At 39.3% G+C, this 21,215-nt stretch overlaps 1 long non-coding RNA gene across 1 annotated transcript; it reads right to left on the reverse strand.

The window, feature by feature from the left end:
* Positions 1-14,421: 14,421 nt before the first annotated feature.
* Positions 14,422-15,391, reverse strand: LOC145420471 (uncharacterized). Its single transcript, XR_013901792.1, has 2 exons — positions 15,257-15,391; positions 14,422-14,670 (listed from the first exon to the last, which is right to left on the reverse strand). It is a non-coding gene; the product is annotated as an uncharacterized LOC145420471 (long non-coding RNA).
* Positions 15,392-21,215: the final 5,824 nt, after the last annotated feature.

Below are 21,215 nucleotides of genomic sequence, written 5' to 3' on the forward strand. Positions count from 1 at the left end.
TTGCATTTAAATGTTCAGGGGTCAGTGGAGGTCTGAACTGAGAAATCTAAAGATGACCTTTCAAACACATTGCACAAAGAACCAAGGTATACTGTTTTAAATGTCAGCAGTTTATCTCCGTGTTATCAAGGTTATCATTACTGAATGAAATGAGCGAGCTCAGTGAATGACTCGGTTTTTGTGAGGCTTTCTTTAGCGGGGTTGCTGAAAAACAGTCTTTGTGACCCAACAAAATATTGTTGCTTATAGTTTACTGTGTGTATGTGCAGGAGAGCCTCCGCCAGCTGTTGGTTTTCACAGCAGATGAATATTTTAAACACTTTTATGTTCACAATATGAGCCGACGTGTTAAAGAGTGCAGATTATTTTAACAAAAGCGTTCCGATTTTTCTTCTCGTATTTAAATAAGTAGTTTAGGACTTCATTACAGACTGCCTGCTAAAGATGGAGATTTTTTTGGAAGTATGCTCCCAGCTCACCCATCTTTTCTCCATCTCTCCCTCTTCTACCTATCATCCCCATCAGTGCATTCAGCCTTGCACAAATCACAAAAAAGGGGACCCACTGCTGTTTAATTTCAACCTGCGATCAATCTCCAATCAACAGCACTATATAGGTAATCACCAGAATCTTCAGAAGGAGAAGAAAGCCAATTTTCAGAGCCTATATATCAGTGTGTGGGATCCCCTCATTGATTGGTGTGTGAATACGGGCCTGCAGCAGCAGCAGCAGCACGTCAGGCCAAAGCAGACTGTGTTTGTTTATGAGGATCAGGTATTTTCTACAGCAGATGGCAGCCAGAGGGGCTCAGTTTCACATTAGACCAAACCTTCAGAGCTCTAGTGTCCAGGCACAGTTGTATAACTGTACATCATCACCACCACTGTCAATACATCAGAGCTGTTTTCTGCATGGTTCTGATTGCCAGTAGGAAACAAATGCCTAATTAAAGGAGCACTCTGACATTTTGGGAGATGTTGTTGTTTGTCCTGCTCACAGTCAGATGAGAAAATCGATATCGGTTTCATGTGAGTTCATTCCAGAGAGGATCAAAGTGATCTTTACTACTGTCAGTGTTCACAAAAGTTTATTCTCAAGTCATTAGAGACTGCATTACGTGGGTTTGTCTCCATTTTGTGTAGCAATGATGCATGTAACATTTTCAATTAACAAACTGCTAAGCAAAGAATTCAGAAAAGAAATTAGGAACAATACATAAAATAACATTTGTGGCGTTTCTTCAAGGAGAGTGACTTTTCTTCTTCTGTCTACTTCTGCTAATTGCATATGTGCTCCAAGACTGCGCACGGTACATTCCAATGGAAGCTCGTGACTTTGATGAGGGCTCCTTTGATCTGTTTAAAAGTCCCATTGAGCATAATCATATGAACATTTTTCTGGCTTAGCAGCCTGATATCCTGTTGGCCTCAAGTTCACATGAATGGAATACACACACAAAACAGAAAAAGAATTTTTGACAGATTAGGTAAAATAATAATAATAAAAAAAACCTTCAAAGACTTGGTACAAGATAAACGATGGATGCATCTCATGCTTTACAGGTGGGGTGATGTAATCCTGCAGTACCAGCTGTGGAACACCAGAGGCTTTTTTTATTATTAATAACCTATATATAATAACTGGGAGGGAGCAGTGGCTCTCTTTACCGGCAGTGCTGCATCACTATTATGTTACATTTTTAGTATAAAAGAGCAAATTAGATTTATTTCCTAGGCTATTATGAAAGCTGGTCAAACATACTGCACGGCAAACTTTGATATATCACTAATATTTTTAAATTACTGACAGTTCAACGTCCTTCAGCACTCCAGGCGTCAGGGTCGATTTTGATTTTTAAATTGAAGTCAGTGTATTTGTTTATTTATAAATTATATTTGCTGTATTAATAAAAACCTTTAGGCACCACATCTCCGCTGAGCATCAGCTCAATAATCACACGACTGCAGTACGTGAAAAAAAAACTCCACTGCAATTAAATGGCTGTTTATTGTTATCACACCCTCGTCACAATTCTTCTGGGACTTTTTGTGCTACTGATGTCAGTTATTTGACATTGGTAGGCTTACTATGTTGGATACACTGTTTAAAGGCCCACTGAGGAACAAGTGTTAAAAAGGATAATTATACTGGATATTTTTAACGGGGCTGTAGTGCAAATAGAAAAAGAAAGAACAAAGTCTAATCACTTGGCAAACTGAAGTCCTTGAGCTACTGGAAAGGCTGATCCAAACAGTCAAACAGCGCATTACTACACATCCTTTTGGTGTCAGAAACTCCAGCCTAACTGCAGTCCAAGCACAACTTTCAAAGCTAATCCCTGCGGCTTGTTGCTTGCAGTGCTTGGTTATGTCTTCACTATCTTACACCACTAAAGTAGTGGGAGCAGGGATAAGTCCCCTTTGAAATCCAGAACATAGCAGAGAACTTTCATTGTGATTTCAAGTGCAGGCCATTTTTATCTGCTTTGAGGCCTGATTGGAGCGTACATTCAACCTATACAGTTACCGGATTTTTACAAAACTAATAAAAAATGATCAAAAGAAACATATTAAACAAATCAGACAAAAACAATTAAATTTGATAATTAGTAATGGAATATTATCCAGTATTGTAGTTACTTGTCAGGGGCTAACCACGGGACTAAAGTAGGTGAACCTCGAGGATTAGCAAAAGCAGAATCAGATGTTTATTTAGAGAACAATCACAGAACAGTCAGAGTTAGTGATCATCATTCTGGGAAGATGTGACTAAAACGCACGCCACCAACCTACGGTCAGACTGTATACAAATGGAAGACAGATGCAGCGTTCTCCAGGACTGAAAAATAAAGACAGGATGTGACAAAAGCTGGATCTCCTTCAATGTCCACTTGAGGTTGTCTCTAAAAGTGAGTTAATCCTGGGAGCCATATTAAAATCCTTAATTGTATAGCTGCCTGGGTGAAATAGCTGACACCTCCCTTAAACTGAGGAGTATGGGGTGTTGGTGTCCTTTGGAGCATTAAAAAAAATCAGATGCGGTATCAAATAAAACAGCGTGATGTGCATGATTTATCTACTTCACATTCATGGCCAGCTGAGAATAACCAGTTAACCTACCGTGCATGTCTTTGGACTGTGGGAGGGAAATTGTTAAACGAAGGTGTCTCCATTTGTGTGTTTCTTCCAGTATATGGATGCTGTTTACCATCCAAGCTTCCTAATCTTCACATTCAAAGTTTTAGCAATTTTCCAGACTGACTGACCTTCAGTTCTTAAAGTAATGATGGACTGTCGTTGCTCTTTACTTAGCTGATTGGTTCTTACCATAATATGAATTCTAAAAGTTGTCAAATAGAGCTGTCAGCTGTGTACCAACCTGACTTCTGCACAACACAACTGATGGTCCTAATGCCATTAAGAAGGCAAGACATCCATCCATCCATTTTCTTACACTTATCCTTTTCAGGGTCGCGGGAAAGCTGGTCCAATCCCAGGTACAAGTCATAATTCCATATATCCTGCTTCACATAGTTGATGTCTTCAGTATGAAGCTACAATGTAGAAAGTAGTATATAATATATATTATATATAACATATATGTACATGTGTATACATATATACGGAGCAATAACTGTATCACAACACATGCTTTAGAATAAAAATACACTGACTGAAGGATGCAGACATTTTTTAATTGCAAGTTGCCTTTTCTGTTTCTTTACTTAGAATTTACTTAGACTGTACTGTCCTTTTTTTTTTACTGTTCTTGATTACATTTTTACCAGTACTACTATTAATTATATGTGGAGACCCTGAAGGACGCCTCATTAAAAAATACTGTGAAAGAACTAAACCCACACCGTCTCGCGCTCATACAGAGCTCTGTTTGCTGCAACTAGACAGCAATCCTCAAATATTACCACAATGAATAATAACAGCAAAAAGCGAGAGAAATAGGAATGTGTTCCACCAGAATGTAGATGACAGTACCTATTGTTTACATAGAAATGAGATATAACAGAATAAATTGCCTTCTCCTGGATGCTTCCAGCTCCAGAACACGAGATTCATACTCTTGCCGTCGCTCTACGTCTGACTCATTAACCCATATAAAGCAGAAAGCACGAAATCAGCCCCTTTGAAACTCTTCCCAAACACTGTACACACAGTAATCTCCCCTCCATGAATTAGAGATAGGCTTATGAACTTATAATGTGAACAGTGACAGGCGCGCCCCACGGATTGTGTTTTTGTTCACTAATGAGGGGGTTGATTCAGGACTGGGCCGTGTACTACAGCATCAACACCGTGCTCGCACCGTTCTGTGCAACACAAAGTATGTAGGAAGAATTGTGTTGGAGCAGGGAAAAAAAACCAAAAACAGTTATTAGGGGCTTTGGCTCCAGTATGACACAGTTGGACAAGATGAAGCCTTGTTAGCTCCTATTCATTCATTTATTTATTTATTTTCAGATTTTGCATAGTTAGCTCTGCAACTACAAAGTTGGTGTGGAATAAATGGTCTGGGCTAAAAAGTCTGGCTCTGTGCAGAGCAGATGCAACAGGTTGTGGTCAGACTGAGGGCAGGACATGATCTAATCACTTTTTAAATACACTTTTTGCACACGTTAACAGATACAGTGATGGCAGTGTGAGTCTGTTAGTTTAACACTTTGGCCCCGAGTGAAATAGTTCCCTAACTGTTGGCTGAGGAGACATAAAACTCGATAGAGGCGCTCAAAACCTGCTGCAGCTTATTCAACCTGAATATTTGATCAGAATTAAATGAAGTGCAGAAACAATTCAAACCTAATGTTACATGAAATGTTACATGAAAAGAGACCAAAAAAAAGACTATAAAGAATAATATATAATACATGTATCTTATATATTGACGTATCTCACAATATTGCAGTTAGAGCTAAAGAGTACTGCTTTGAATAATATCTTCCATACACATTTGATTTAATTGATTTGATTTTATTGATTAGCATTCAAATATCTCAGTGAAGACACGGTATTATACTGTGACGCTTATTCTGAGCTTTTTCCTGAATCCAGATGGAGATTCATCGTTTACACATGAGTTTGTTGGCCGATGCTCTCTGAGGGTTTCATTCACTGCAAATCTGTTTAAGGAACCATGTTTCATGGAGGGCAGGGGGAAGCTGCTGTAAAAGAACAGTTTGGTCACGGAAGTAACAAAGCAGGCAGATTTCCTGTACAGGAACTATACAGGTGTGAATTTATGATTTCCCCTACAGACAGGAACACTGGAATAACTCCGGCTGTGAGATTATTGGGATGACATCCAGCGAGGATGTACGATTTTTACATTTTAATGATCTAGATCCCGAGTTCCGATCAAAAGTCTGTGAAATGTTTGGTTTGTGTATCGGTGAACTTTCTCCATTTACATTTAAATGTTATGTATTTAATTCTATAAGCATGTTTTAGCCACGTTATTGTTTTGCACACTGTAAATTCGGACACAAATTTTGGTTTAAAACTATTTGTGCGAGAAACATTCATACCTGAGCCTGCCTGAGCACAGACTTGTTGGTATACGCTGTTTCTGAATGAGGCCCGGGGTCTTCTCGACCTGTAAAGGTGTGTTTTAATGCAGCGTGGACTTAAAATGAGCTTATAGCAGAGATGCATTTGTTTTGTTTTATTTTGTGCACAGGGACGTTGCATGCAGTCGGGCCTCTATTCACCTGCTTTGTGCAGCGGTCCCATTTCAGCTTCACTCGTCAGCGATGTGTTGGAGCCCAGAGGACTCTCACCGGTCAGAACGCTGTTTTTTCCTTCTGCGTTATTTTCTCCCAGTAAGCCTCGGGCACCGCTGCGCCATGAAAAACCCTGGGAGGCAGCAGCTGTTGTGGAGACATGAGCCAACAGCAAAAATCCTTCATCTGAATGATGAATTTACCGATGCTCCAAAGCTAAACAGAACATTGAAACACTCAGTACATGGAGCAGTGTGAAAGCATTGGCCATGCATGCAGGGAGTTTTAACACTGTTTTAATCTGTGATTCGAGCTGAATGAGCAGAGAATTCAGGGATGTCTAAAAATGTGCTCCGTGATACAGAGAAAAGCTCAGCTCTGCTTTAAAAACTAGACTTCTGTGTCATATTTTATTTATTGATTGTGGGTGAGGTATGCAGGTGAGTAATTCTGAACATAGTTTCTGTTGCAGTTCCTTTACAGATTCATCTCCAGTTTTAATCCTTAGATTTATAAAATCTCATTAAAACAGCAGTAAAGTTCAGGTTTACTGTACTGTAATACAGCTGGTTTGGATTTCTAATCAGGAGGAGGTGAGGCATTTTTAAAACACACTTACAGATTAGTGAAACTATTGTTTTATTCAAAAAGTAATTAGGTTGTTAGGTTGCCTTCATACACTTACTGTTTCTGGAAACAGGAAACTGTCAGTGGGATGAGAGGTTATTTGTATTTTTTGATAATTTTGGTTAATCCGTTTATTTTTCTTCTTTCTAAAGCGAAGTAATGGTTTTGTCTGTCGTAGGTGAAACTGTAATTTTCAGAAGGGTCATTTGTGTTTATTTGGCTTCTACTGAATTATTGTTTAACTGACCTCATTGTTTTTGTGTTGCTCTGTTTTTCTGAATTGCTTTGTTGGCAGGGTTAGAGTTAGTTAACAACTGTTAAATTGTTGAAAGCTTTATTATTTTTCTATCTAATTCCATTCACTTCCTTTTTATACCTTTGTCCTTGTGCCTTTCTGGGCTCACATCAGACAACGTTTTTAGAACATGGCTGTATTATTTAACTGTTCCCTAACCGGCCGTCCTCTGTGAACTGAATATGAAGGGAGCACTTAGCAGATTTTACACATAAAGGTCAGTTTACCTACCACAGGGAGCACAATTCAGAATGGGAAAACATTTGTATGATATAATAACCCTGATGATGTCACAGTCTGGACTGTCTTCGTGTCAGCTCGTAAAGTGACTGAGCTCTTGTAGGCCACAAACTCAAGCTCATCCACAATCCCAGTGGTATTTGTCAGGTTCTAGTAGGTGAACTTCGAGGATTAGAAAAAGCAGGATCAGATGTTTATTTAAAGAACAATCACAGAACAATCAGAGATCATCATTCTAGAAAGAAGATAATACTAAAATACACACCACCAACCGACGGTCAGACTGTATACAAATTTTGGACATTCCACTAAGAGCCCTTTAAGAGTTAGTGTGCGTGATAGTCTGCGAGGTCGCAGAAGAATGAAATGACTGCTTGTCTGCATGCTGCTGAAAACAGCTGTTTGAATCATGATTTTTGAACACATGATAACCCACAAACTCAAGCTCATCCACAATCGCAGCGGTTCTCCTGATCTCAGCGCCCAACTGCAGCTGATGGCTTAGTGGATGCACTTCTGCACAACCCGTCATATAGGGCTCTCTGTTTACAGTAAGTTGCTTTGGCCTGCTTATGATTGCTGCTGCTTCTGCAAGCCGCTTTACAGCCCATCTCCCCTGCAGTTTCTCCTTCCAGGCTGTGTTGATTACACTGATACCAGCTCTGCTCTCAGGTGTGTTTTGCTGCTCTTGCATCTTCTGGTTTTCCATGTATCCACATGGACGGCTAACATGTAAGAGTTACAATGACACGAGCTGAAAGTCTGGATATGTTCAGATTTACAGGTCTCCTTAGGTTCCTGTTATTCAGTCCTTTTTTAGCATCCTCATTTTCTTTCACAATTGGGAGTCCAGGGAGATTGAAGCTTTGTAAATTCTAATTACACTTATAAAACAGACTCCTCCACATGTACTGTTTACAGCAGGGTTACTTTACACACTGCACAGCCTGGACAGCATGCCTAAATCTTTAAAACAAACTAACATTGTGGCTTTGTGACTAATAATTCCTTTCATGTTAAGTCAGTGTGAGTAATTAACAGAAAAGGTTTAGTAAATCCAAATTTATTAATGTTTTGTTTCAAAACGTTCATTTGATTTTTCATTGATTTTCATACCACAGCATTTATTATTAAGTTATGAAGTATCAATTTTTTATAAATATTCTCAGTGTTACTGAAATTCTCTTTAAGCTTTGGATAGATTTTATCTAGAAATGAAACAAGTTTTTGACCTACTTATAGGGTTGTGTTTGTTTTTTAGATCTTATTTATTCACCAGACCATCTCATTCATGCATGCTCGTAGCATGTTTTATTTCACCACTGTTACTGTATATTGTGGGCTGTAACCCCCCTGGGCTTGGCGTGAAAGCAATCTACAAGCAGCAGAAGCTTCCACAGTTGCTGCCTACCAAACGAAAATGGAGCTGTGTTCACACGAGTGATGCCGTACGTGCACAGGAGGCTCCTAAACGAAACGTGCACACTTAAAAAACAAGCCTGATAGAAACAGACACTCGATATGTACATGCAACTCTTAATGTGACACGCATTACAGAGAGAAAACGGAGCAACTGAGGTAATGTGGCGTGCCGGATCCTCCTCGTCTCAAACAGGGCCAGGCGAGCCCTCCTGGGATGAGGGTTCAGTCCCCGGTAATAAAAGGGTAATTAGCTCCCTCCCTTCCCCCTCTCATCACGGAGCCTCACCCCGAGAGTTTGCCTCCCGTCTAATACCATCATTTCCCCCAATGGCTGTCGGAGCCCGATGAGAGGTTGTCAGGGGACGCGGCGGTATTCATGATGGAAATTACTGATGCTCTCAGTAATGATGTGAAAAAGATATACTGCAGACCTCTCAATAGACTTTTCATTCATTTGGATGTGTCAATCAAGCAACGCATTGCCTCCTTGTGATGACTCTCCACAACAGATTTTAAAAAGATTGCTCAAAAATTGTGCAATTTTCCTCTTCTCATGAAACATGTCTAATTTAATGAAAGGTTTGATCAAGATGAAGTGAGCTGCACCTGAAGGATTGACTTATGAGTGCGCTCAGGCTATTAAAAATCCAACCAGGCTACTGCCAAAGGACATATGGTCTCCTAATTCTAATGAAGGTCAATCTTACAGAAAACTCAGAGATCAAGGGGCAGATGTGTGCCCGTGTGATAGGAAATACCCCGCCTGGAGGACGTTTTATCATGTGAGCTTCACTAAGAGACAAACACACTAGCCCACCACCATTTTTAGGCGTCTGTGATTTTGTTTCACTAATTGGACATCTGTTTAGAATAGGAATCGAGTTCAAATTTTAAAGGGCATAGTTATTTTGCCCTGGAGTAGTCAAGCCCATAGTCTTTCGCTTCTGGCAAAAGTGAAAAGGCATATGCAAAAACTCCATGCCTCCATACCTCTGCTCCACCGCACACATCTCAGGTGAATTCAGTGATGTTTGCTGAAAAAACACAACAGCCCAAATCAGCAGGTTAAGGTGCAGAGGTGAATCAAACAGAGTAAAGCCACTCTCCCAGAAAATAATGTACCATTAGGTGTTAGCAGGATGGTACCACTGTTTTTGCTTCAGCTTGGAGGGTCACTGTTACCCCCATGACAGGGACACTCACACTAAAGTGTCCAAGCCTGTTTTGTTCCTCAATCTAACTGTAGAACAATTTTTGAGGGATTTGTACAGCACTTTTCCAGCCTTAGTGCCGAGATAAAGATTTATGTACTTCATGTGTAATACCAGCATGATTGCTTGGTGGTTAGCCCCCCAGGAATAGACCCGGGGTGTGAACCTAGAGTGGCTCCTTCGGTGAGGTTTCATGTCCTCTGTATTTGTGCAGGTTTTCTTTGGGAGTTTCGACGTCACAAAAGAGATTCTTGATCCTGAGGCTTTCACTTCCTGGTTAATTTTTTTTTTATCCAGGAGAGGTGCTGATGCATTTTTTATTGTTATTTTTTTCCCATTATTCTGAGTTGTGTATCTGCTAACCTGTACCTGTTTAAGGTTTTATTGGGATGTCTGATATTGTCTGTTTTTGATGCAGCGGTTTTCTAATCCTGGATGATTTTCTCCTGTGGGAGACTATAAAGTAATGTTATCTTATCTTACTAATAATGAAAAGTGCACCTGCAGCTACCAGGCACAGGGGAGAACTAAAGCAGGTTGGAAACTTGAACCTTCCTTCTTGTAGTTTCTCTAACACAGACTGTTTTCTTGTAATTTCCCTTTAGAAGAACTCCTTCAAATAACTTTTTATGTGATTACGTGTAAACTGTATGTTTAATTTTTAGCATCAAAAAAGTATAACAGGAGATCCAAGAAGTAAATTTGCATAGTTTGGGCCTGCACTGCTAAAACCGCGGGACAGTTTACATTCACGAAGAGCATATTTTTAATCTCTCATATCATCATCTTCTTATTTATTTCAATTTCTCTGGTTTGTCAGTCTATATGAAAGGAAAGACAGGAAGATTGTGTAAGACATTGATTGGTTGACTGATTGGGTCGCGAAACTTTCTCAACTACACAAACGTGCTGTAAATATTTGACTTTGGCCTGTGGTGTGTGTTGGGCTCATATGTTGTTTCTGGGCAAAAATACCAATTCATCAAAAGAAGATTGGCACTGCAGAGCTTAACTCAACATTTTTCAAACATAAGGAAGCAAAGGCGGCAGGGTATTTTCAGTCTTAACTTGATGTGATATCATTCACAGACAGATAAAGAAATATATGAATAAAAGATCTGTGCTGCGTTAACTGAGATGCAAAATGAAAGATGAAAAATGTCTTTATAAAACAAAGCAGTCCGTGACTGATATCAGGCGCAGTGAAGGGTGACGTGACAATCATGGAGATAGATGATGACGACGATGATATCGGACGGAGACCTGCAGAAATACCCCGGGCTGTGTTTTAACCATGTGAGTGTAACGACAGATGAGCAGACTATTTCAGTTCAATCACACCGACCGCTTTGGTGCGTGTAGTTACACTGAAAAAGGAGAGATGGGCTGGAACACAGGCAGGAGGGCATGCTGGTTAATAAATACACTCTGACTCGTCTCAGAGCTCTGAAACAGCTTTGCCAGTCTGAGGTGAGAACACGAACCCGTAGCTCAACAAACGGAAAAATATACTTTAGGAAATTATAATCTTGTTTGTGTCATGAACAGAGATGGGCAGTAATGCGTTACTTGTAACGCGTTACTGTAATCTGATTACTTTTTTCAAGTAACAAGTAAAGTAAGGGATTACTATTGCAAAAACGGTAATTAGATTACCGTTACTTTCCCGTGGGAACGCTGCGTTACTGCGTTACTAAAACCGTGATTTTTTTTGCGAGAATGTCTCACGACAGTGACGTAAGCAAGTGCGCCGTTAGTGACAACAGCTGTGTGCAGATCAACAATGGATCACATATCGATTGTGGGAGAGAGTATGAGCGTGCAGCGTTTAAAGTGTGGAAGTACTGACCTTACTTTGAGTTTGATTCCATAAAAAGTGACAAAAACATTAGCGTCCGTTGTGCGTGGGAAGAAAACTTCGTTTTACAGCGAAAAAAAACCCTAAACTTCCAAGCAAGCACCGAGAGCGCAACGACGTAATGGGAAATTCACAGAGAAACTCGCGGATTCTTCAACTGACCGCAGCACACCTGCACCAGGATAAACCTCCGCCTACCCCAGTCCTGCTTTACAGGTGAAAATAGAGCAAAAGGACCGCTGAGTCTTTGACTTTATTTATTTTCTGCTGTGTTTTACTTGCATCTATTTGAAAGACTGAGTGTAAACACAAAAAATATTTTATTTTATGTGCTGGAATGTGCAGAAAATAGGTTTAAATGTTAAACTAATTTATTCAAGTCAGAGAATGTTGCATATAATTACATTTTTGCTTGATGCATAAAGTTAAAAGATTAAAAATGATAAAACAAGTTTAAAAAAAAAGATACTTTTCCATTTGATTACATTTTGTATGATGGATTATGCAGTAAATGTAGAATTGGGCTGAAAGATCTATCGCTTTATCACCTCTTCAGGTTGTAAATCGTGTTTTTAAGAAGTAACTAAGTAACTAAGTAATTAATTACTTTTGAAAATAAGTAATCAGTAAAGTAATGGGATTACTTTTTTGGGGAAGTAATCAGTAATTAGTTACTGATTACTTTTTTCAAGTAACTTGACCAACACAATGAAGCACAATGTGAACAAACATCATCTCAAATCTGCAGTTAAAAACAAACGATGTGGATTTTTCCTCCACTTCTACTGCAATTAAAACATTTAAAAAGTGGATGAAGATGGTTTCATGACTGCATTGATGCTGTTTCTCTATCAGTTCTACACACACTGGTCGCAGCACCAAACAACATATCAACTATAAAGTATTTGCAATGAAAGACTTTTACCGATATGGATGAACTGTGTTGTATTTGGCTTTATATAATCAACCGGTCAAGATGAAATTGTGTGGTCACCTTTCATCCCTGTATCACGGCAACACGGTCCACCATGTCCACCTCATGCTTTGCCTCTCCAAAACACGCATGCAAAAATGGACACGCATGCAGAAGCTGCATTACCAGCAGGGGGAGATGATATATTTTAAGCCAGGAAGAATGGATGTTATACACTTTGCTGTGATGTCACATTGCACTTTTTAGCAGCCTGGTGTCTTTGTTAAGTGGTTAGAACTGGCACGGGTAACAGCACTGTGTACAAATCAGATCTTTAACGGATTGAAGGAAACAGTATTATACATTTAAACACAGTACAGGCTCATTTTGGATTCATTTAGTTTGTACTGGTGCAAAAACAGCCAGCCAAAAAAGGAAAGAGTAAGAGACTTTTCAGAAAGATCTACAAAAATGGCTATTCTTGATTTTATAGAAAATATCCTGAAAAAAGGCACAATACAACTGAATTTTATTGATCTAAATAAAGTGTTTGAATCTTTGAACCACAATGTTTTCCTTTCAAAACTATGGCAGCATGGTATCAGAGGTATAGCTTATACTTGGTTGTAAAGGTAACAGGAAACAATATGCTCTATGATAATAAATCACACCTTTTGGATGTAACCTTTCACAGCAATCATATATCGCAGATCTGAGATGGTAAAATGTGCCAATAGAAGAGAGTGCCGGTGCTTAAACGGTGCTTAAACGGTGCTCGAACCGGTGCTTAAAGAATGGAGAACACAAACTTTGTCCAAAAACCTCTCATGTTTAGCTGTTTTTTTTGTAAAAAGATAACAATGTTAGCCTTTTCTGCAGCTATAGGGCATATATGGTATCACTCTTGGCTGGAAGCAGTGCTTAAACAATGTAAAAAACACAAAAACCTCTCATGTTTAACTGTTTTCCACTTTTTCTTATGTCATTTTAGCCTTTTTGGCCAGGAGGAAGGGAGCATCTGCCATCAAACAAGAAGACAGCTGCATGTAACTATGACGGTGTTTGCTAGTTCACCTTACATGCATTAATTTAATAACGTGGTTAGCCTACTCAACTAGGGCTGGGTATTGTCACTGATTTCTAGAATCAATTCGATTCCGATTCACAAGGTCCCAAATCGATTCGATCCACGATTCGATTCAATTCAATTTGAATCTGGGAAATTTTGCCTCAGACAATCAGAAATATTATAATTCAGATCATGCATCAGTACATTTCCATATTTTTATGTCTCTAAAAAGAAAACTGACACTTGCGAGACTTTATCAAAGGTGTAAGCATCACAGCAGGTTCCTTTGTGTCAAAGTAACTGAGGATGAAACACAGAAAAACATAAAGGTGATTTTCCTGGAATTTTATAAAAATATTCTGCAGTAGATCAAAAATGAAAGAAAACCATTAATCAACATATGAACATTACCTGATGCTGCTGAGAGCAAAGTTACAGAGGTTTTATTAGAGACATAGCTAAGCGTTTTGCAATTTTGCATAATTTTAAAAAGTTTAAATTTGTTCAGTATTGAACAGCAGGAATGAGGCTTTCTTTTCGGAAGTAAGTAAAAAACAGCAACCGACAAACAAGCGAATAATGCAGAAAACAGATTTTTAGGGAAACTGTTCTTGAAGTACACTGAGAAAGAGAGAGAGAGAGAGAGAGAGCTGTGCATGACGTGTGATTTTATGTGGTGGAAGCAAAACAGCAAAACTAAGAGGGAATTCATGTTTATGTGAAGCGTACACAGCAAATCCAGCATGTCCAAATTAACACTGTCGGATTTGATTTCAACACTATTAAAGTGTCTATATGGGTCCACACCAGAGAGTGTTAATTTAACTCTTTTTGGAGAGTTGGTACGTTAACTCTGATTTAGTGTTAAACACCAAATCTGTCTGGAGTTGATAATTTAACACTTGGTGTTAAGAGTTTATATATTAACTCTCAAAGAGTGTTTTAGTTTAACTACGTAAGAGTTATCTTCTAATTCATTCTAAAAAGCGGGAATTTTCCTGTTCTGAACTTCTAGAAATTTCTTTTGGAAATAAACATTTACTAAAAAGATGCAATGGTTTTTGAAAAACATTTATTCTGAACTGTGCACCACAATTTCAAAACATTTTCTGAAAGATGTAACAGTATACATGTTCTCACTTTCATTAGAATTTTGTTTATCAAAAGGTCTGACATGGTAAATGCAAATAACAGCATTCTCAACACTTATTTCTTCAATACAATATGCACGTCCTTCATTCATCCCTTTGTGGAACTTCAACGCACTTCTGCTCTCCCCCATATTCCATCTTCACAAGCATATCCTGTGCGGAGATTGAATAAAAATTAGTTGACAGTAATTAATGGCACAAATAATCCAGTAAACAATTGCAGCACAGTTAAAAAAAAAAAAAAAGGAATCCTCTTTGAGCCATTACTTGTGTAAAGTATTTTCCCAAAAGACAAAGACACAGGCAACAGGTAATACTGAACTAAATGTAAAACCTCAACCTTTTTCATTTTTACCTAAACCGTGTGCACAAAACTCTGGAGGGATCTATGCTAACGTAGAATCCAGTCAGGACGTCTGCTACTGCTGTTTGCTCGTTTTTTTTTTATGGGCGATCGTTTTCAGGCTTCAAGTAGCACCATTATACCAACATTTACATTCTGCACATTGTTTTAGGTGTATTTGACCAAAAGTTTGACTGAAAATTCATATGCAAGCTTTTTTTCAAGGCTGTAGTATTTGCCCGCAAACAATACCTTTCAGCTAGCTAAAACAGAATATTATGCTATCAGCGAGCAACATGGCTAATGCCTTTCACACAGCTTTGTCTCAACTCCAAAGAGCCACAGAAGTAAAAGCTCATAATAATAATTGAAACAATCTTTGAAAAAATGACTTACCAAGCATGGCAAACAACTCAAATATGTAGAGCAAAATGTTCTGAAACGGCTTCACTTCAGCTTCGATTGGAGCCATAATGGGGGCGGAGTCTGTGAATTTACTCTGTTGGTGTCATAGCCCCTCTAGGAGTTCAGAGTTAAGAGGTCAAGAGTTAATGTTTCCATTGTAACACCTCCAGATTTGACATAGAAACACTCATTTTTAACACTCGATTTTAACTACTATCATTTTACACCTCAGAGTTACATTAAAAGAATGTGACTCTACTTAGAGTAAAATTAACTCTACTTTTGCAAGAAGACTATTAACACCAAAACATTTAACACTTTTGAATTTGCTGTGTAGTTTGGATCTTCTTTTGCTGCTGGTTCAGTCAATATTGTTTGGAGAGAGATAAAACCTACAGCTTTAGAATCAGCATAAAAAGGACGTAAACACAAAGCGCGGACTCGCCGAAACACCAGAATCCAGTGAGCTGTCGGCTCTCAGCCCCGACCGTGTCAGTGCCATCGGGTGAGAAAGGCGACATCTCACTGATTCTGATTCGTCGGTGGGTTCGCGCTTTGTGTTTACGTCTTTGTGAAGAATCCGTGTAACTGCTCTCATTTACTGTTTTAGTTGTTTGGTGGTTGTTGAAATTTTGTGAGGTTTAACCTGAGATTCTGGGGTTTCGGGCAAAATAAATTTATATTAAAAAATCGATTCAGGATTTTAATGAATCGATATCACGTTATCCAAGCTAGAATCGATTTTAATCACGGCCAGGACTCTCCTCTTCGGGTTCTTGGGGGATGTTGCTAACTCCGGATAACAGGCAACACACCCGCAGTAGATGCTCGGTGTGAAGTCTTGCAGCAAGCTATCAAATATGGTGCATTTCTCGGTTTTTAACCCTTTAGAGCCGATCGGAGCGGGCACGCTCTGTTTTGCGTAACTATTTTTAAATCCCGGTAGCACTGCAACCACGTAAGCTAGCGCAAAATATTTTTTTGCATATGAAACCGGAGGAGTTGTACTTACATCTTATGCCATCAGCTTGTCCTAGGTCACAGTTTCCTTCCACATAAAGCTTTGCAAAAACTGCATAAAAAGCGCTTGCAGGAACAAAAACATAATATTCCAGAAACACGCTTTGCCGATACGATCAGCTGTTCATAACACTTCCTACGTTGGAATAGACGTCAGCGCGAACTTGTGCATTTCCGCCATTACCTGCCCGAAACCGGAAGTGATGTCATTTTCGCGGAAATGTAGTCTTTTTTACCATCAGGGCCTCAGGGCCTATACTGGTCTTTTTAAAAGTTATCTTTGACTTTATGACTTTCTGTGTCGTTTCTGGGATGCATAGGACTCATATTGCACTGCTGGAAATAGTTTATTTTGATGCACATGCTGCTTTTTTGCAAATTTGCAGTATAATATTTTTTTTCGTTTTTCCTGCAGTGTATAAAAATTGGTGTACTTCAAAAATAAAACTATGAAGACACTCAAAATAAATTTTCTGTGGTGGGAAACTATTTTGTGCAACTTTTTTGTATTTACAGTTTTGAGGGATAAGCCTCTTAAATTTCTCTAACTACAAATATATGTTAAAAAAACAAAAACGATTTTCAAATTTTTTTGTAGTTTATTGCACTTTTTTGCAATTTATGTAAGTACTATGCACTTAATGAATACATATTATTAAAATCTGGGCTATAATGGTTGTATTGATGTATAGCAACTTGAAATGCTCCCAAAAATGGCTCCACAGCATGTAAAAATATAATATAAGCTCTGGTGGACTTGGTTCTACGGTAGGTCTTAAAGGGTTAAAAAAAGGCTATGCGTCGCCAGGTGTTTCATCAGATTCAAGGTGTTACCTCCTTTTCACAGTATCATCTTAAAGCACTTGTTGCAGGCTGCTGAGTTTGCATCTTTTGCTGTGAAGTACGGCCAGACTTTTAATCTGTAGCTCTGCTTTAAAACAACGTACGTACCTGGGCCTCCTACTATCCTTGGAAAGGTAATATGATTGGCTAGAATCCAAAGTGTATGACATCTCAGGATAACAAAAAAGCACCAAAATAAAGCCCTGAAATGTGGCTGCTTTTCGGTCTGGTTACTACCGTTTATGTCAGAACCGGTACCCATCCCTAAATGCAACCAGGAAATCCACCCCAAGTCTGGGAAATTGACCTTTTCTATTAATCTGTACTTTGTTAATATAGCAGTGAATGTAATTTTAAAATGGTGTTACTGATGTCTTCCACTTCTTCAGGTACATGTTCTAGTTGTTGCAGTGAAAATAAAAGGTAACACAACACGTTTCTGTTCGGTGTCGAACAGTTTCACTAAAGTGCAGGAACTTTTACAAAGCGGTGACTTTCTTGGAGTGCGTTCACAGAGCTGCAGCGGCCCGGCGCTCTGCCACCAACACGACCGGAGACCGCCGGGCCGCTGCAGCTCTGTGTGATATGTGTGTCATCTCTGGTCTTTTCAGCCCAGACACACAAAATAATTACATCAAAAGAATTGTCGGCTGTATAAATGGTATTATAACTCAAATCTAAGAGATACCAGATGTATTATTAATTTTTGTTGCACTACACTGTGGCCGGAAACAGAGGCAGCAGAGTTACAGAGGGGAGGGTGATGCAATTTGGGGGATTTTATCTGGGCATGAGCAGACAAGACGGAGGAAACCAAGATAAATCAGAGGAAGGAAAATGAATTAGAGAGAAAGCGTACGTGTTTGTGTTTATCTGGAGGCAGAGACCACTCGCGTCTCACACTCCATCTCAGACTCAATCTTCACCCAACATGCTGCTGCCTCAACGCATGCACATATACAGTGTATATTCTCAAATTCAAGAGCTCCACACACTTGGAGAATTGCTGCAGAGGAACGCTGAGCCTGTCTCTGATGGCACGTGACAGCCTCATGTGCCTTTTCCTTTCATTTGCCTGGTGTTTGACCAGGACACTGAATCCTGGGTTCTAGAGAGTATTTTATAGTGAAAAGCAACAACCTGTCAATCACTCGGTAAGAAAATTAAGTGTAGATGAATGCCAGAACGCCAACTGGAATGAAAAGACTTTGAGTGACAACCTACTTGAGATTCTTTTAAGAGTGCCCTGGCCAAGAAAAGGAACAATAGCAGGGAATTATAGAAGGGAAAAAAAAACAGATCTGCATCAAGGAATAATGAATAAAACTGTGAATAAGTAATAGCACCACAGTGTTGGGGTTACTTCTCAGAAGTAATGTATTACACATCCCTCGTTACTTTTTAATTGCATGCATTACATTATTTAGTTTGTGGAGAAAGTATTTTGTTACAGTTCACCACTCGTGGCATTTTTTATTCAATTCAATTCAATTTTAAATAGATTTACAACAACAGTCGCTCTTTGTATTGTAAGGTAGACCCTACCCTACACAGGAAAAACCAAACAATCATATGACTCCCTGTGAGCAAGCACTTTGGTGACAGTGGGAAGGAAAAACTCCCTTTTAACAGGAAGAAACCTCCAGCGGAACCAGGCTCAGGGAGGGGCGGGGCCATCTGCTGCGACTGGTTGGGGTGAGAGAAAGTGTTACTAACATGGTCTGAAATGCACTGTCATATAATTACACAACCCTGATGTAAATCTCTGTCCTAATGAGTATGTACAAGCAGTGTTTCCTTTGATTTTTAAATATTAACATAAAGCAAAGTTGAAAACAAGTCCAAATATAAGATAAGATAAACCTTTATCAGTCTCACATGTGGGAAATTTTTTAAGTCACGGCAGAAAGTTAAGAGCAGTAAAAATTACGAAAAACACAATAAAATAGGATAACATGCTATACAAAATAGAATAAAATGCTTTGTTATAGTAGGAAAAATTGCACTTGTTACTATTGCACATCAGGGAAACTCCAACTCCAAAGAAATTCCAAAGGTCTTTCCAAAGTGATTCTACATGTGCCGGAATAAGTAGAGGCTGCTGCTTAAGATCAGGCTCTGGCTCTGGGCTGGGCTCTGTATTCACTCAGCCTTAATGGTGCATTTCTGAGCTTCCAGCTGGAATTTTTTTGTGAAACACCCCTTTAACTCGGATTATCTACTGAAAAAGCCGGAGCAGACCAACATACCCCAAGTTATCAATCCAAAATGGCGGCACTTTTAGACAACAAACGGGATTCACCACAGTAACAGATACGATTTGTTTTTCTTTTTTCACCATGGATCATGCAAAGCTATAAAAAACATGTTTTTCTAATGAATTACGATTCAGTGAATAATGATTCATCATAGTAAGATTTTCCCCTAAATTTTCTACATTATGGGATCAAAAAACAAACAAAACTAGCATCTTAGCACTGCTGTTAGAAATTCAGGCAGCACAGAGGAAAAGTTTAGCAAAAAAGTTTCATCAGTACTTTTTGGATTATGGGTGTTCTGACACCTCAAGGAAGAGAGAAACTAGTGGGCTGTAATAAGGCAAAATATTCACATCAAGCTGTTTTTTGATTTTTAGCACTCACTCACAAATGAGTGTGTAAAAATGCAAAGTTTTTGGTGTGTGTACAAGTGGAGAGTTAACCCTAATACATATGCATGCATATGTAGGCAGTATGAAACACAATGCATGCGAGTTATGAAAACACATACTCAGACACACATCAAGTACATACAAACATATGAATGATGGCACATTAGCATGCAGTTTGCAGCAGCGCGCCCACAGAGCCACTCAGACGTGTCAATCTCCCCCTTCGAGCTTTTCAAGCCGCTTCAATTTCGTCTGATCTCAAAGATTTATGAATTTGGAAGTCAGCAGATAACACATCCTCTCATATCACCACTAAGCCTGTCACAGCGCGGTGTTGGAGGGGTGGGACGGGGTGGGGGGGGTGTTTTCCTCCCTTCATGAGCATGGATAAGCACAGTGGCTGGAGGACGCGGCTGTCAGCCAATCAGGCGCTGTTGTTACCACTGACTCTCTGGCTCAAGGCCGTGGATTCTTTCAGCTGCTCGACAGCCTTTTTCCCCAAAGTGTCCACCTGACAATGAAGGCGAGAAAAAAAAGAAAGAAAATCAGGATGTCTACTGGAGTGATTGAAGTGAAAGTGAAAAACATAAATTTTATGGTCTAAATAAAAGCAATCCAATCTGGCCTGGCTGACATTTCACTGTGCGGCACAGGAAAGGACAAACAGAGATCGGAGGCTGCTATCAGACCCATAGAGGGAACTCTACAGAGGCAGTACAGGGGGATTCAACATTTGAATTTCAGTGAACACAGACACACACAGACGCACACACTTTGTGGATTTATGCAGAGCTGGCAAAAGAAGAAGAGCGTATATGCCAGGGCCCCAAAGACAACGTAATGGACCTACACCAGCATATAAAGTGGCTTGATGCAAATATATTTAAAGCCTCGCCAGATTTTACTCTGATTAATCTCTTGTATACATGCACAACAATGACAGCAACACCAAAAAGAAAGTAGCTGTAAGAGGCCACAGCCCGGGCTCTATCAGCTAAAATCCATCACCCCACTGCCAGATGAGTCATTCCTTGTAAAATCAGTCCCTCCCACTGCTTCAGGATCAGCTGATTTTATTTATTTGGAGACCAACTTTATATTTCCTGAAACCTTTTTTTATCTTATTTTTTAGAAATTACTTTCTTAGCCCTCATAACCCTCACCTATCAAAGTTTTAAGATGCCTGCACTTTTGCAGGCACTGCTCATGTAATGTAACCTTGGGCAAAAAATAATCATTTGCATTTGACAGAGCAAAATTCAAATTTGAAACTTGTTTTTTATTCATTCGGTCTTTTGAACTAAGCGCGAGTCGACTTGTCAGTCAGAGGGAAGCTTCGTCCTGACAGATGCTCGAATCCTTCACCTGCTGCAACTCTCAAACAGTTCGCATCAACATTTCTCTAGAGGTGACAGTGCGCTTCATTCTGAGAGGCCT

This window comes from Astatotilapia calliptera, chromosome 2, assembly GCF_964374335.1.
Source record: "Astatotilapia calliptera chromosome 2, fAstCal68.1, whole genome shotgun sequence".
Taxonomy (NCBI): Eukaryota; Metazoa; Chordata; class Actinopteri; order Cichliformes; family Cichlidae; genus Astatotilapia; species Astatotilapia calliptera.